Source organism: Thalia democratica, unplaced genomic scaffold, assembly GCF_965202585.1.
Source record: "Thalia democratica unplaced genomic scaffold, ktThaDemo2.hap1.1 HAP1_SCAFFOLD_1627, whole genome shotgun sequence".
Classification (NCBI taxonomy): Eukaryota; Metazoa; Chordata; class Thaliacea; order Salpida; family Salpidae; genus Thalia; species Thalia democratica.
In genome coordinates this window covers 12,108-24,214 of record NW_028140457.1, presented here as the reverse complement: position 1 = coordinate 24,214, position 12,107 = coordinate 12,108, and positions in this window count along the sequence as shown.

The window sequence follows — 12,107 nt, the reverse complement described above, 5'->3', positions numbered from 1 at the left end:
CTGCTATTAATTTTATGTTTTAATTAGTTTGAAATGAGAGACAGAGTCAAAACCTTTTTGATATCTATTAAGATTACTCTAGTAGACTTATTGTTTAACAAAATACCAACTAAGAGTAAGCAAACTAATGATTGAAATCAGGACTTTCGGTTAGGGAGAAAACTAAATTGTTTAGGTGAAATATGGTTATTTAAGAAAATTATAATCAAGTATTTTTATAGAAATTATATGTTCAAAGATTCTGCAAAAGCTACTTGTCAAATAAAATAGTCTGTAATTTGAAGGGTTTCATTTGCTACCTTTTTGTGTAATGGTATTACATATGAAATTTTCCATTGTTTTATCACAAAAGATATAGCTAGAGAACAATTAAAGACTAGCGATATTGGAAAAAATATAGAATAAATAGTACGTTTAATAAAATACGAAGGAATATTATCTGGTATTTTTATTATTTTATCTTTCAAATGATTGACAGATTTATTTATTTCATCATTGCTTATAAAAAAATTGAATTTCTAGACAGCCTTTATCAATAAGTTCAAAATTATTTGTTTTCATCATGTTCATTAAATACTTTTTGGAAGACCTTAATAAAAAATAGGCTTTATCAAAATCAGATACTATTGGTAATTTTTTTTCGTAATGCAATACAGAAAAAGCAGATGATTTCTTAAGCTTAGATTTCACATAGCAGTATAGATTCATTTATGTTCTGGAAAAAACTTGTTTCATGTTCCATATTATACATTTTACCTGCTTTTTGATATTCATTTGAAACTTTTTTGTATTTCTGTGTCATTTGCTTATCTGATTTACATTGTTTATGGAGTTTTAGTTTTTCTCTCAATAGTTTTTTATATAAAAAGGATATACTTTGTTCTGTGATGTTTAGTTAAAGGCACAAATTTTTTGATGAAAAGTTTATTTTGTTTTTAAGTTGGTCACAAAATTCTTGTAAGTTTTTTGAATGGTCATATTTTTTTTTAAATTTATTTCCGACAAAAATTTATTTATGTTATCAAAGTTTGCTATGTAAAAATCTGGGTAGAGCGATCGAGAAGTTGACTTTGTACCCCTATCAACACTAATTCTAAACGAAATAACACTGTGGTCGTTAGCATCGGTTAAAGGCGAACCACCGAATGAAACTTAACTCTATCCAAACCAATACAATCACAAAGCAGTAAATCAAGAATAAACCGTTTTATATGTAGGTGAATCAATAAGTTGCGTAAAAAGATTATCTGAACAAAGTTCAATAAAGCTTATGTGACAGTCATTGTAAGTTGTGCTTGAAATATTCCATTCTATATTTTGCAAGCTGAAGTCACCAAGACTATAAAAAGAAAACTTGTTAGGAAAAAAGTTTTTGATTAGGTTGATCATATTTGAAACAACTATTAAAAATTTAGAAGAATTTGGAGCGATGTAGACACATACAAATCTTATTTTTAGTCCATTAATAATCAAATAAAAACATATAAATTTAAAACCATCTGAGGAAATAACGTTAGTTTCAATTTCAACTAATTTAAGAGAGTTTTTTTAAATAACAGTAACGCCTCCCCCTGCTTAGTCTATCATTACGGATAATATTATACCTTAAGGGGCAAAAATTTGAATCAATATTATTAGAATTTAAGTATGTTTCAGTAATAAAAAATAAATTTTAACTTTTTGTATACATAAAACATTCAACAAAACTTATCATATTCAAAATAGATCTTATATGAAATGTTTAATAAAACATTTATACTAGAATTTAATTTACTAAAAAAAATTAACTGTAAAGTAAATACTTTATTTAAGTTAAATTTAGTAGTTAAATAGTAGTAATAAAAATTGTTGTATTTTTACTCATTTAAACTTAACCGTAACGTAAAAACTTTATTTAAGTTAAAATCAGTCTCTTGACAAGGTCGAAAACTAACTTTGGGGTTTTCTAATACTAATAAAGTTTTGTCCTGGGCATGAAGTTAAACTGTTCTGATGTATGACTCGATAACCAAAAAAAATTTCTTTTACATCAAGTCCTTGGACCAAACCTTTTGAGCGTAATTTTTGTCGTTCAATAAACAATATAGTATACTTACTCTTAAAAGATTTCGGTTTTATATAGAGTTGGTTACTTAGGTTATAAAATTTAATTATAAGTCTATTCACTCGATTTAGCATTAAGTAGTATTTATACAACTACTAATTTTTAGTAGTTTTGTAATAATATTATAATAATTAACCTTTCCCTAATCGTCCTCTAAATATGTCCTTTGCCCCCGTAACCACCTTCACAGTTACTTATACGAACTATTCTTTACAGCAGGTTCAGCAATCTGCTGCCTTCGAGGTACTTTTCAGCTAAAACTATATTTTTTTGTAAACAACAAAAAGATAAAAAAGGTAAAAACTTACAATTAGGCTTTGGTTTGATAATCACTAATAAATACTAGTGCTCTTTTACTGTTTACTCTATTACATGTTTTAGTTCAAAATATTTTTTTTATACTGATTACAACTGTTTTAAAAAACTGCAATCTTCGGAAGATTTTTCTATGTAGTTCGGCCCGCGAGTAAATTTTACTAAGAAATTTATTCCGCAAATACTTTATTTTAACTTAATGATAGTGAAGTTCATTTATTGGAACATTTGTTGTAAGTTAAGTACATACTTTCTTTTTTCTTGTTCTATAAACAGTAATAATTTTACAAAAGTTGAGTTTCTCAAACAGTCCTGGTAGGTCAACCGTTATTTGTGTCAGAAAAACAAAGAATTGATGCATAATGAGTAACTTAATTTAAAAGATTGTATATTTTTTTAGAAAAAATGATACTGAAACTATTTTAAAACTTGCAAAAAATTTATTTATAAACCTTAGATATATTTATTATAAGAACGTTTTTTTGAAACAATATTTACAACAACTTTTAATCTAAATTTACAAAAGAGCAGTGGTTTTATAATACTTTGTACAGTTTTTATCTTTCCTTAAAGAAACTTTTATTTATAAGTATAAAAACTTAAACAAATTAAAGGAAAATATTATTGTACTTTTTAGTTTATTTGCAGAAAATATTGACACTTTTAACAATAACATGAACTTTTTTTTAAGTAAAAGTGCTAAATTACACAAGCAAATTTTATTAAAAACTAAACTACTAAAAAAAAAATATTAAATTTTCTTAAATGCTGCTCACAGAATAAATTGAAAACAATTTGTAAGTTATTTTTTTTTTTCAAATTATATAATACATAACTTTTTATATCAACTGTTTTTGTGTCGTTAATTTAAAAAAAAAATTGTAATTTACTTTTAAATTATACTGAACAAAAGTTTTCAACTGCGCTAAAAACAAATTAATATGAAATTAAGGTTTTTTATTTTGTACAAATAGATAAAAGTAATTTACATCCGTTGATCTTTTACAAAACTGATTTGATCTCAAGTGATTTGATCTAGACTATTACAATTAAAGCTTTAAACTATACAGACAATTTACAGAAAAATATTTTTTTAATGTAAACTCACTCTTTTCTTTTATTATTTTACTTGTAACTAAACTAAAATTTTATCTTTCCAAAATAGATTCAATTTAAAAAGCCAAGTACATAGTGCAAAAAGTGAGAAAAAACATTAAAATATAGCTTGTTGGCATACCAGTTCTTTATTAATTTTTCATTAGCTTCAACAACTCGTTACTTCATCATTGTTACTCTTTATCTACAGAACTTACTTTTAACAAATTACTCAAAACTTTTATGTTATTGGTAAAAATTAAAACATTGATGGAAAATCTTTTAAAAAACTTAAAAAAAAAGTATTAAAAAAAGTCCCGGGCATGACTTTAAACTATTTTGGTATATGGCTCGATAACCAAAAGGTTTTTTGTACACCAGGCCCTAGGGCCACACTTTTTGAGCGTATAATTTTGTCGGTTAATAAATAATGTATACTACTGAATATTAACTATAATTATTTCTTATTTAAATAGTTTAAAGTTCTTAATTGTTTTTACTAAATACTTAGGTTTTATTTCCTTAGAGTTTCTTAAAATGGGCCATATGAGCCCGCATTATTATTAGGTCCTTAGACCAAATTTTTTTCTGCTTTTTCTGTCGTTCATAAACTATGAGAAATTAAGCAGGCGATAAAGCTGCAAAGGGGCGAAAAGAAGGCTGTGACTAGTGAATGCTGCGATCTGTTTTACATTATATATAAAAGGTTTAGAAATGAAGAGCAAAAAATGGTCTTACATACAAGAAGCTTAAAACATACACTATATATAATAAAATTTGTGATAATTCGGGGAAATCTTTTTTAATCTAAAAAAAAAGAGTGATTATGAAAATGAGTTTTGGAAATCATATTTTACTTTATAATAAACATCGTTTATTTTTTGTTTTTAGCTAAGTATTAGTAACAAATACATTTTTAATTAAAACTAAACAATCTATAAAAAAAATTACATTTTGTAGTAGATTTTTTCCTTAATTTAATAAATTAATAAGACCTTTGAGATAGTTGATACAACATGGAAATCAGCAAGCTGTGGCCCGCAATAAACTTTTATTATAAATAGGATGCTGCCTGCGAAAGGTAGAATTGTGTTCCGTGAGAATGTAAACTTAGCTTGGTAAACTAGAATTTTTTTAAACGCACACTAAGATACCATGGGGTTTGTAATAAAAAGAAAAAAAATGTCTCACGATGAAACTAAAACTATGTTTAATTTATTAAATTTTAGCCATAAAAAAAAAAAAAACAAATTATTAACAACGTCAGATAGATTAAAATAATTAAAACAAAATGTTAAAAACATTTAGTTTAAATTTTTAACATTAGTTATTGCATTATTTATCTAATGATTTTAATAATTTGTGGGTAGCTGAAGTTTCGCAGATATTCAAAATCAGATATTCGCATTTTTGAACACTTATTCGCTATAAACAAGTTTTCGTAAAAAATTAATGGAGCTTACTATTCTTATTGAAATTAGACAAAAACATCTTAAACGATTAGTCTTGCTTTGTAGATATTACATTTTTGGTTTAGATTTATTAAATTCATAAAAAATATGTTTTTTACCTCAAAGTTCAACTAATTTTTATCTGGTTTGTTCTTTATAAAATAAATAAGTTTTGTAAAAAACTAATGGAGCTTACAGCTCTTATTTTATTTAGACAAATAACATCTTAAACGGTTCGTATTGCTTTGTAGATATTACATTTTTGGTTTAGATTGAATAAATTCATAAAAAAATATTTTTTTGACCTCAAAGTTCAACTAACTTTTGCTTGTTTATTCTATATTACATAACAATCTTTAGAATATTTTTCTTTCAAATTTTAACTTATCATTATTTTAACTAGCTTAGTCAAGTCATTAATTAAGAAAGTAAAATAAGATTTGTAAGTTCCATTAATTTATTACGAAACTTAGTTGTTTTATATAAAACAAACAAGAAAAAAGATTGTTGAAATTTGAGGTCAAAAAAATTTTTTTGTTGATGTTCTTATTCAATCTAAACCAAAAATGTAATACTTACAAAGCAGTACAAATCGTTTAAGATGTTATTTGTCTAAATTGAGTAAGTGCTGTAAGCTCCATTAATTTTTTTCGAAACTTAGTTATTTTATATGGAACAAACAAGAAAAAAAGTTGAACTTTGAAGTCAAAAAACATATTTTTTATGAATTTAATAAATCTAAACCAAAAATGTAATATCTACAAAGCAAGACGAATCGTTAAGATGTTTTTTGTCTAAATTGAATAAGAATTGTAAGCCTCATTAATTTTTTACGAAAACTTGTTTATAGCGAATAAGTGTTCAAAAATGCGATTATCTGATTTTGAATATCTGCGAAACTTCAGCTTTATATAATTTGTTAAGTAGTAAATTCAAATTAAATATGATATGGATTTTTATTTTAGTTTATTTTAAAGAGTTTTTATGATATATACTGAAAAATAAATGTATAAAAACTTTTTGACTAATAAAAGCAACACGTCACGGCTACGTAGTTTATAATTAAAAGGTCAATTAGCACTACTCAAAATAAAATTGTTAATAAAAAAATCTTAATAAAATCATAAATTAATACTAAGACTTGAGTTTTATTACTGTTTTAGAGTTCTAAAATTTAAATAATTTATAGGTTTTGCTTAAAATTTTTTTCCAAGAAATTGATCGCCTTAATTTTTTAGTCTATCAGACGAAGAAAACATAAACTAAAGATTCTTATGATTAAAGTATTATACATGAAATTAAATTTAAAAATAGATTGCTCATTAAAAAGGTAAATAAGTTTTAGTTATATTTTTTGCAATAGTTTATGTTATGGTTAATTTTTTTAATATATATTTAAAATATTTTTTTATAAAATTACAAAATAAAAGCTGTATGTAGAATAAAAGTGATTATTTATATTTTGTATAAATTTTAATCACAAATAAAAAGTTATAGATGCTTTAAGTTTAACCATATATTAAAAAATCCTAATTCTTCGTGGCATTAAGTAAAATAACAAAAAGCCAATTTATCAAAATGGTAATTTTAAGTTCATGTGTATAACAAGAGAATAAATTATAGACCTACACACTACAAAAATTTTGTATGTTTAGTAAACATTTTAGTTCTTAGGGTTATGACTTTCCTGGACTATTGCTGTGAAACACTGCAAAAAAGTATAAAAAGTCATAACACCTGATTTTTGTTTTATTTGCTTACTACTAGAGCAAGTTTAATTGAGCTCTAGAAATTTAAAAAATGTTTCTTATTTTTGTTTAATTTACTCAACATTTTATGTTTAGATTTTAACCTTCTGAGTGTTTGCCAAATGATATCCCCAAGATTTTTTTTCATTTGGAAAGAAAACTTTTTTCAGTTAGTTTTTGGATTTTTAAGCTCTAACCATTAGTTTTTATACTTAATAGTTTATGTAGCAAACTAAGTTTTGCTTAAAGAGCTTGTCAGTGCTTAAAATAAACTAGAATTTCTAAAAAATATATTTAAAAGACATAAAAATTGATTTGTAAATAACAATTTTAATCATTACAGGGGAGGGTGAAGTTACACAAAACTTGCTTGCTTAAATTTTGCATAAAGTTAATTGGTAAAGAGGAGAAATTACTTATTTTAAATGTATATTTACTGAAAAAATTAAATTTATTTATTTACAAGGTCGTTTATGATGATTTTCATAAAAAAAAATTGAATGGGCAAAAATAAGATCAAGCCTTAAAAACATGGGAGATCTATAGTATTTTATCCTCTTAAAGTGATCTTCTTGAATGCTGCTCATGGACTTAAATTAACTTTGTTTAGAGCAATTGCTTTCCATTCTGTTAGACTAGAAATTAAAGAGTTGAGACTATAATTATGGCTGAAAATAAATTTATTTTAAGAAAGAACAATAATACCAATTAATAAATTACTAAAAAGTTTGTGAAATTTAAAAAGTAAGTGGAGCTTAAGTAATGACACTTTAAATCTAAAGAATCATGTTAATAAAAAGAAAACTATGAACACTCACAACTATGGTCAATGATTAGTTTTAAGAAAGACAGGGTTGCTACTTTACCTGGAAACCTTGAAAAACCTGCAATTTAGGCTAAAAAAAACCTGGAATTTTTAACAATTTTAATATGTTAAGTCGTAAAATTTGATTTGACTTTAAAAATATATCATATAGACAAACATTTTTTGTTTTCATCAAAAATTGTTTTCATTGGAAACACACTTAAAAAAGTTTAAGAGTATATTTTCAATTTTTTTATACTATTTAAAACATTTTTTTTACCTTAAACTTAACTTAAAACTTAAAATAGACCCAAAATGTGTACTTTTAAAAAACAGGAAGAAATTTGGAAAACCTGGAAAAAAATGAGTGGCAACCCTGGAAAGACATTTCAGTCTTTAAACAACACTCCATTTTTTGTAACCACTGTTTTGTGCTATTTAAATATTTATAGTAATATAAATAAGAACTTTAAGATTGGTTATTTTTATATATTAGAAAAAATAAATTGATCAAGTAAACAATTAATTTTAAAAATAGAAAGTAATATATTTCAAAATAACTATGTAAGTTAATATTGACAAATGTATAAAATACACACTCCCTTAGGTTAACATTTTAATGATAATCCATACGATTGCCACACACTTAAGGTAAATCAAGATGTTTTGTTTTTTAAACTCAGGCTGAGTCAGGATAATTTAGTTTTTTATGAAAAACTCAGGATAGTTTAGTGTTTTTTTTATAAACTCTGGATAAATTCTTTTAAAGATTTTGAATGAGATTTAGCTGATTTAGTAAAGTATTTTGTTATTCTATAAACATTTTTGTTGACATTTTTTTTCTTTTTTAAAATTTGAAAAAACTCAGGATGACTAAGGGAAGTTTAAGATCACTCAGGACAGTTGTTGTCACTAAGGTCAGTTTTTTTGGCTCTAAGAGTGATACCCTGCACCTACATCAAATTCACATTTTCTGCAGAAACAAACACAAAGAATGCAACAAACAGCTCAATAGTAAGCAACTATGGAGAAGTGGTATTCTCAATATAAGCAAGATGTTAAACATAAACTGTAGAAGCAGAATATATTTTTATTAGTGTCTATACTATTATTGTCCGGTACAAGGCGTTAAAAGGTATTCATGGTGTGCAACCCAATAACCAAAAAGTTCTTTGTGCACCAGGTCCCATGACCAAATATTTTGAGCGCCTTTTTTTATTGTTTGTTCAATAAACTATAAATATTTATTTTATTCAGTTGTAAGTAGGAAAAAAGTTTCAATTAGTTCATATATTCTTAGGCATTTTCAAACTAATTAAAGCTTAGACATAGTTCAGTATCTAAGACTTCTATTATCATTCATTAAATCATTTTAAAAATTTACATATAATATATTTCTAAACTCATCAAATGTACCTTGTAATATGAAACAGGGCTGCCAAAAAATCTGGAATCCTTAAATAACCTGGATTTTGACATATGAGGTAAAAAAAAACTTGGATAACCTGAAATTTCTAACAACAAAAATCACTAAAAAACCTGTAATTTTAAAGAACTTATAAATGTAAAGTAATGAAAATTTGCTTAGATACAAATAAAATATTATACTGGAAAAAAAATCATTAAAAAATATTAAAAAAACACACTTAAAATAGCTTTACAATATCATTTTAATGTTTTATACTGTTTAATACAGTTTTTTACCTTAAATTTAATTTTATATTAAAAAAGAACCAAAAACTTGTTCTTTAAATAACTTTGAAGAAAATAAGAAAACCAGAAAAAAAATGAAAAACCTTTGGCAACCCTAATTAAAACAAACCGTTCAAGATTACAAGACAAGTAGTTCAAGACTATAAGATATCCCTGTTATGTATCACACAAGGTTTCCACATACTCAAGCTACCTCAAATTAATTAAAAAAAATCAAGCTGAATTTTATTCAACTTCTGCTTTTTTATTTAATTTTATTATTATTATTGTGTCAGTTTCAATTGTCAGGTTACATTTCCACTTTGCTGCTAGCTTTGCTTAAATACAACAATTTAGCTATAGTAAAGTTGATACTGAAAATAAGATGATGATGGTAACATAAAAGTTTTGATGCAATTTATTTTAAAGTAGGGTTTGGCAAACTGCGGCTTGCGGGTCATAGCAGTTTTTTTGTTTAACTACTTTAATATAATTTTGTTTTCAAAAAGTAATTTAAAATTTTGTTGTTATCTTTTTTAAATGAATGTTTTTTTTTAAATCTAAAATTAACATTTATCATTAATTGAGTTTGTATTTTAGAGATATGCAAATTTAAATATGCAGTAAAAAGTTTTAATAAACTTTATAATTTTAATTACTTATATAGTTTAAATAGAGTTATATTTTTTATACATAGTTAATTAAAATTTTAAGTTGTTTTTTATAATATATAAATACTTGTAATCATTAAAAAAATAAAAAATGAGTATAGACTAGTTTTATCTAATCTTTAAAAACAGTATTTCTCATAAGCATAGTGAACATCTAATGCAAAAGCATACACATGCAACCTTCCTTTTAATTATTTAACAGAAAAATTAACATGAGATATAAATAGTTTGTGCCAGAGGAAAAATTTTGTTATTTAGGATATAAAAAAATAACTCAGGCTGACTCAGGGTAGTTTTTTGACTCAAAAAGTGGCAACATTGTTTTACATAAACATTTTTATTAAAACATTAAATTCAGATGCATATACATACAGCTTTTATTTTAACTATTTAGAAGATAAAAACCATGAGGTAAAAGTAGTTTGTACCAGGATATTTTTTTTACTTAAAGAGTGGTAATGTAGATATATACTATTGAAGACCTTTTTTAAACCACTTCCTAATTTTATGTCAATACGTGCAGTAATTTATATGTCACAAGTTGCTTTTTATTTATCTTAAAGAGCCTTTTTTTGAAAAAGTTAATGCAAATATAATTATGAAAATTTGTATATAATCCATTTAAAAAAGGATGGCCAGTTTACTTCAAAGTAATTTGAATTTAAAAATTAAGAAACAAAAAAACTTAAAACATGGAAGTTGGAACGGTTTTTGTATGTAAATAGTTAAATTTAGATTAGTAAAAAAAAAGTGTTTTAAAACCTTTACTTTATATCTACTGGTTGCTTCAATATAGCATGTCTTTAATAATACTTTTACAAATTATGAAAAAATATTAGCATGTTATTTCCCAAAAATAAGTTACTGGTTTTTAACCACAACTGTCCTATATAAAGAAGTGTTTGACATCATATATAGACTTAAAAGTTTCAGTTTTATTTTATAAAGAAATTACAGCTTAATAAAAGAAAATAATTTATTTGAAAATATGTGTGTTTTTATATTTCTACTATCAACAGCTATAGTTGTTAGAAACACTTTTTTAAATTGAGTTATGTGTGTTAAGAAGTTATTGAAAAACTTTGGGTTATTTGAATGTTTTTTAAGAAAAAATCAGACTAGTGAGATATTTTTCTAAATCTCAGGCTAGTTTTTTTCTGGATTTAAATTTGTTTTTTCATTTAACTAGTCTATTTACTATTTAACTAGTCGAGTTTTGTTTTTGTAGTTATTTAAGCTTGATTAACAGTAATTTTTTACCAGTTTGTGGATCATACTTACTGTTTATTTTTGTTTTTTACTTATGCTGACTCAGACTAGTTTAATGTAACTCAGGCTATTTTTTGTCTCTCAGGCTGACTTTTTTCTTAAAGAGTAGCAACTTTTAAATTTTACTCAGTAATGCATATTAAAATTCATTACTATCATATAAAGCTTGTGGTAGTATACTAATTTCTTAAAAATTATATTTTTTAGATGTTTTAACAAAAATTACTTAGTAGATTCATATTTATTTAATAAAGAAAGCAGAAACTTCAAAATCATTTTCAAAATGTTACAGGGTAATAAAACTGTTTAAGGTATATCAATGTTATGAATAGGCAATCTTATGACAAACTTTTTGTTGAGCTTGACAAAAAAGTTTTTCACGTTTCAATGTAGTAAAATAAATATCGTAAGTAGAGTAGCAATATATTTTTACTTTATTATTAAAACCACATTTTTATTTTTGAGTTTAAGTTTAACTACACAAACAAAAGCTAGTATAAAAAGCTTTGATAGAATAGCTTAAATTTTGAAAATGGTGGAATATAATCAAAAAATCTAGAACAGAAGTCCAAAACAGTTCTAGTTTATTTTAGTTTTTCATTATTACACACATAATGATAATTTATTAAACTATAGTTTACTTGCATAACATCTCAGTAATTCTCTTTTGAATTTGTAGTTCAAAAAATCATCAGATTAATCCTCTTAAGTTTTATTTTTTGAAATAAACTTGTATATTTAGTTTTAAAACCATATATACAGAGTAGCCAAATATCATTGCATTTGAAAGTTTGGAAAATAACATAGGGCTTGGTAGATTTACAACTTAGTCTTAGTTTAAAGATTTTTTATTAAGCAAGTACCTTTGTACAGCTTTTTAAAATTCTTAGTTAATTTTTGTGATGTAACATATTAAGTTTAACAGTTTTACAGGTTCTGAATTGAAGTAGCAAATTG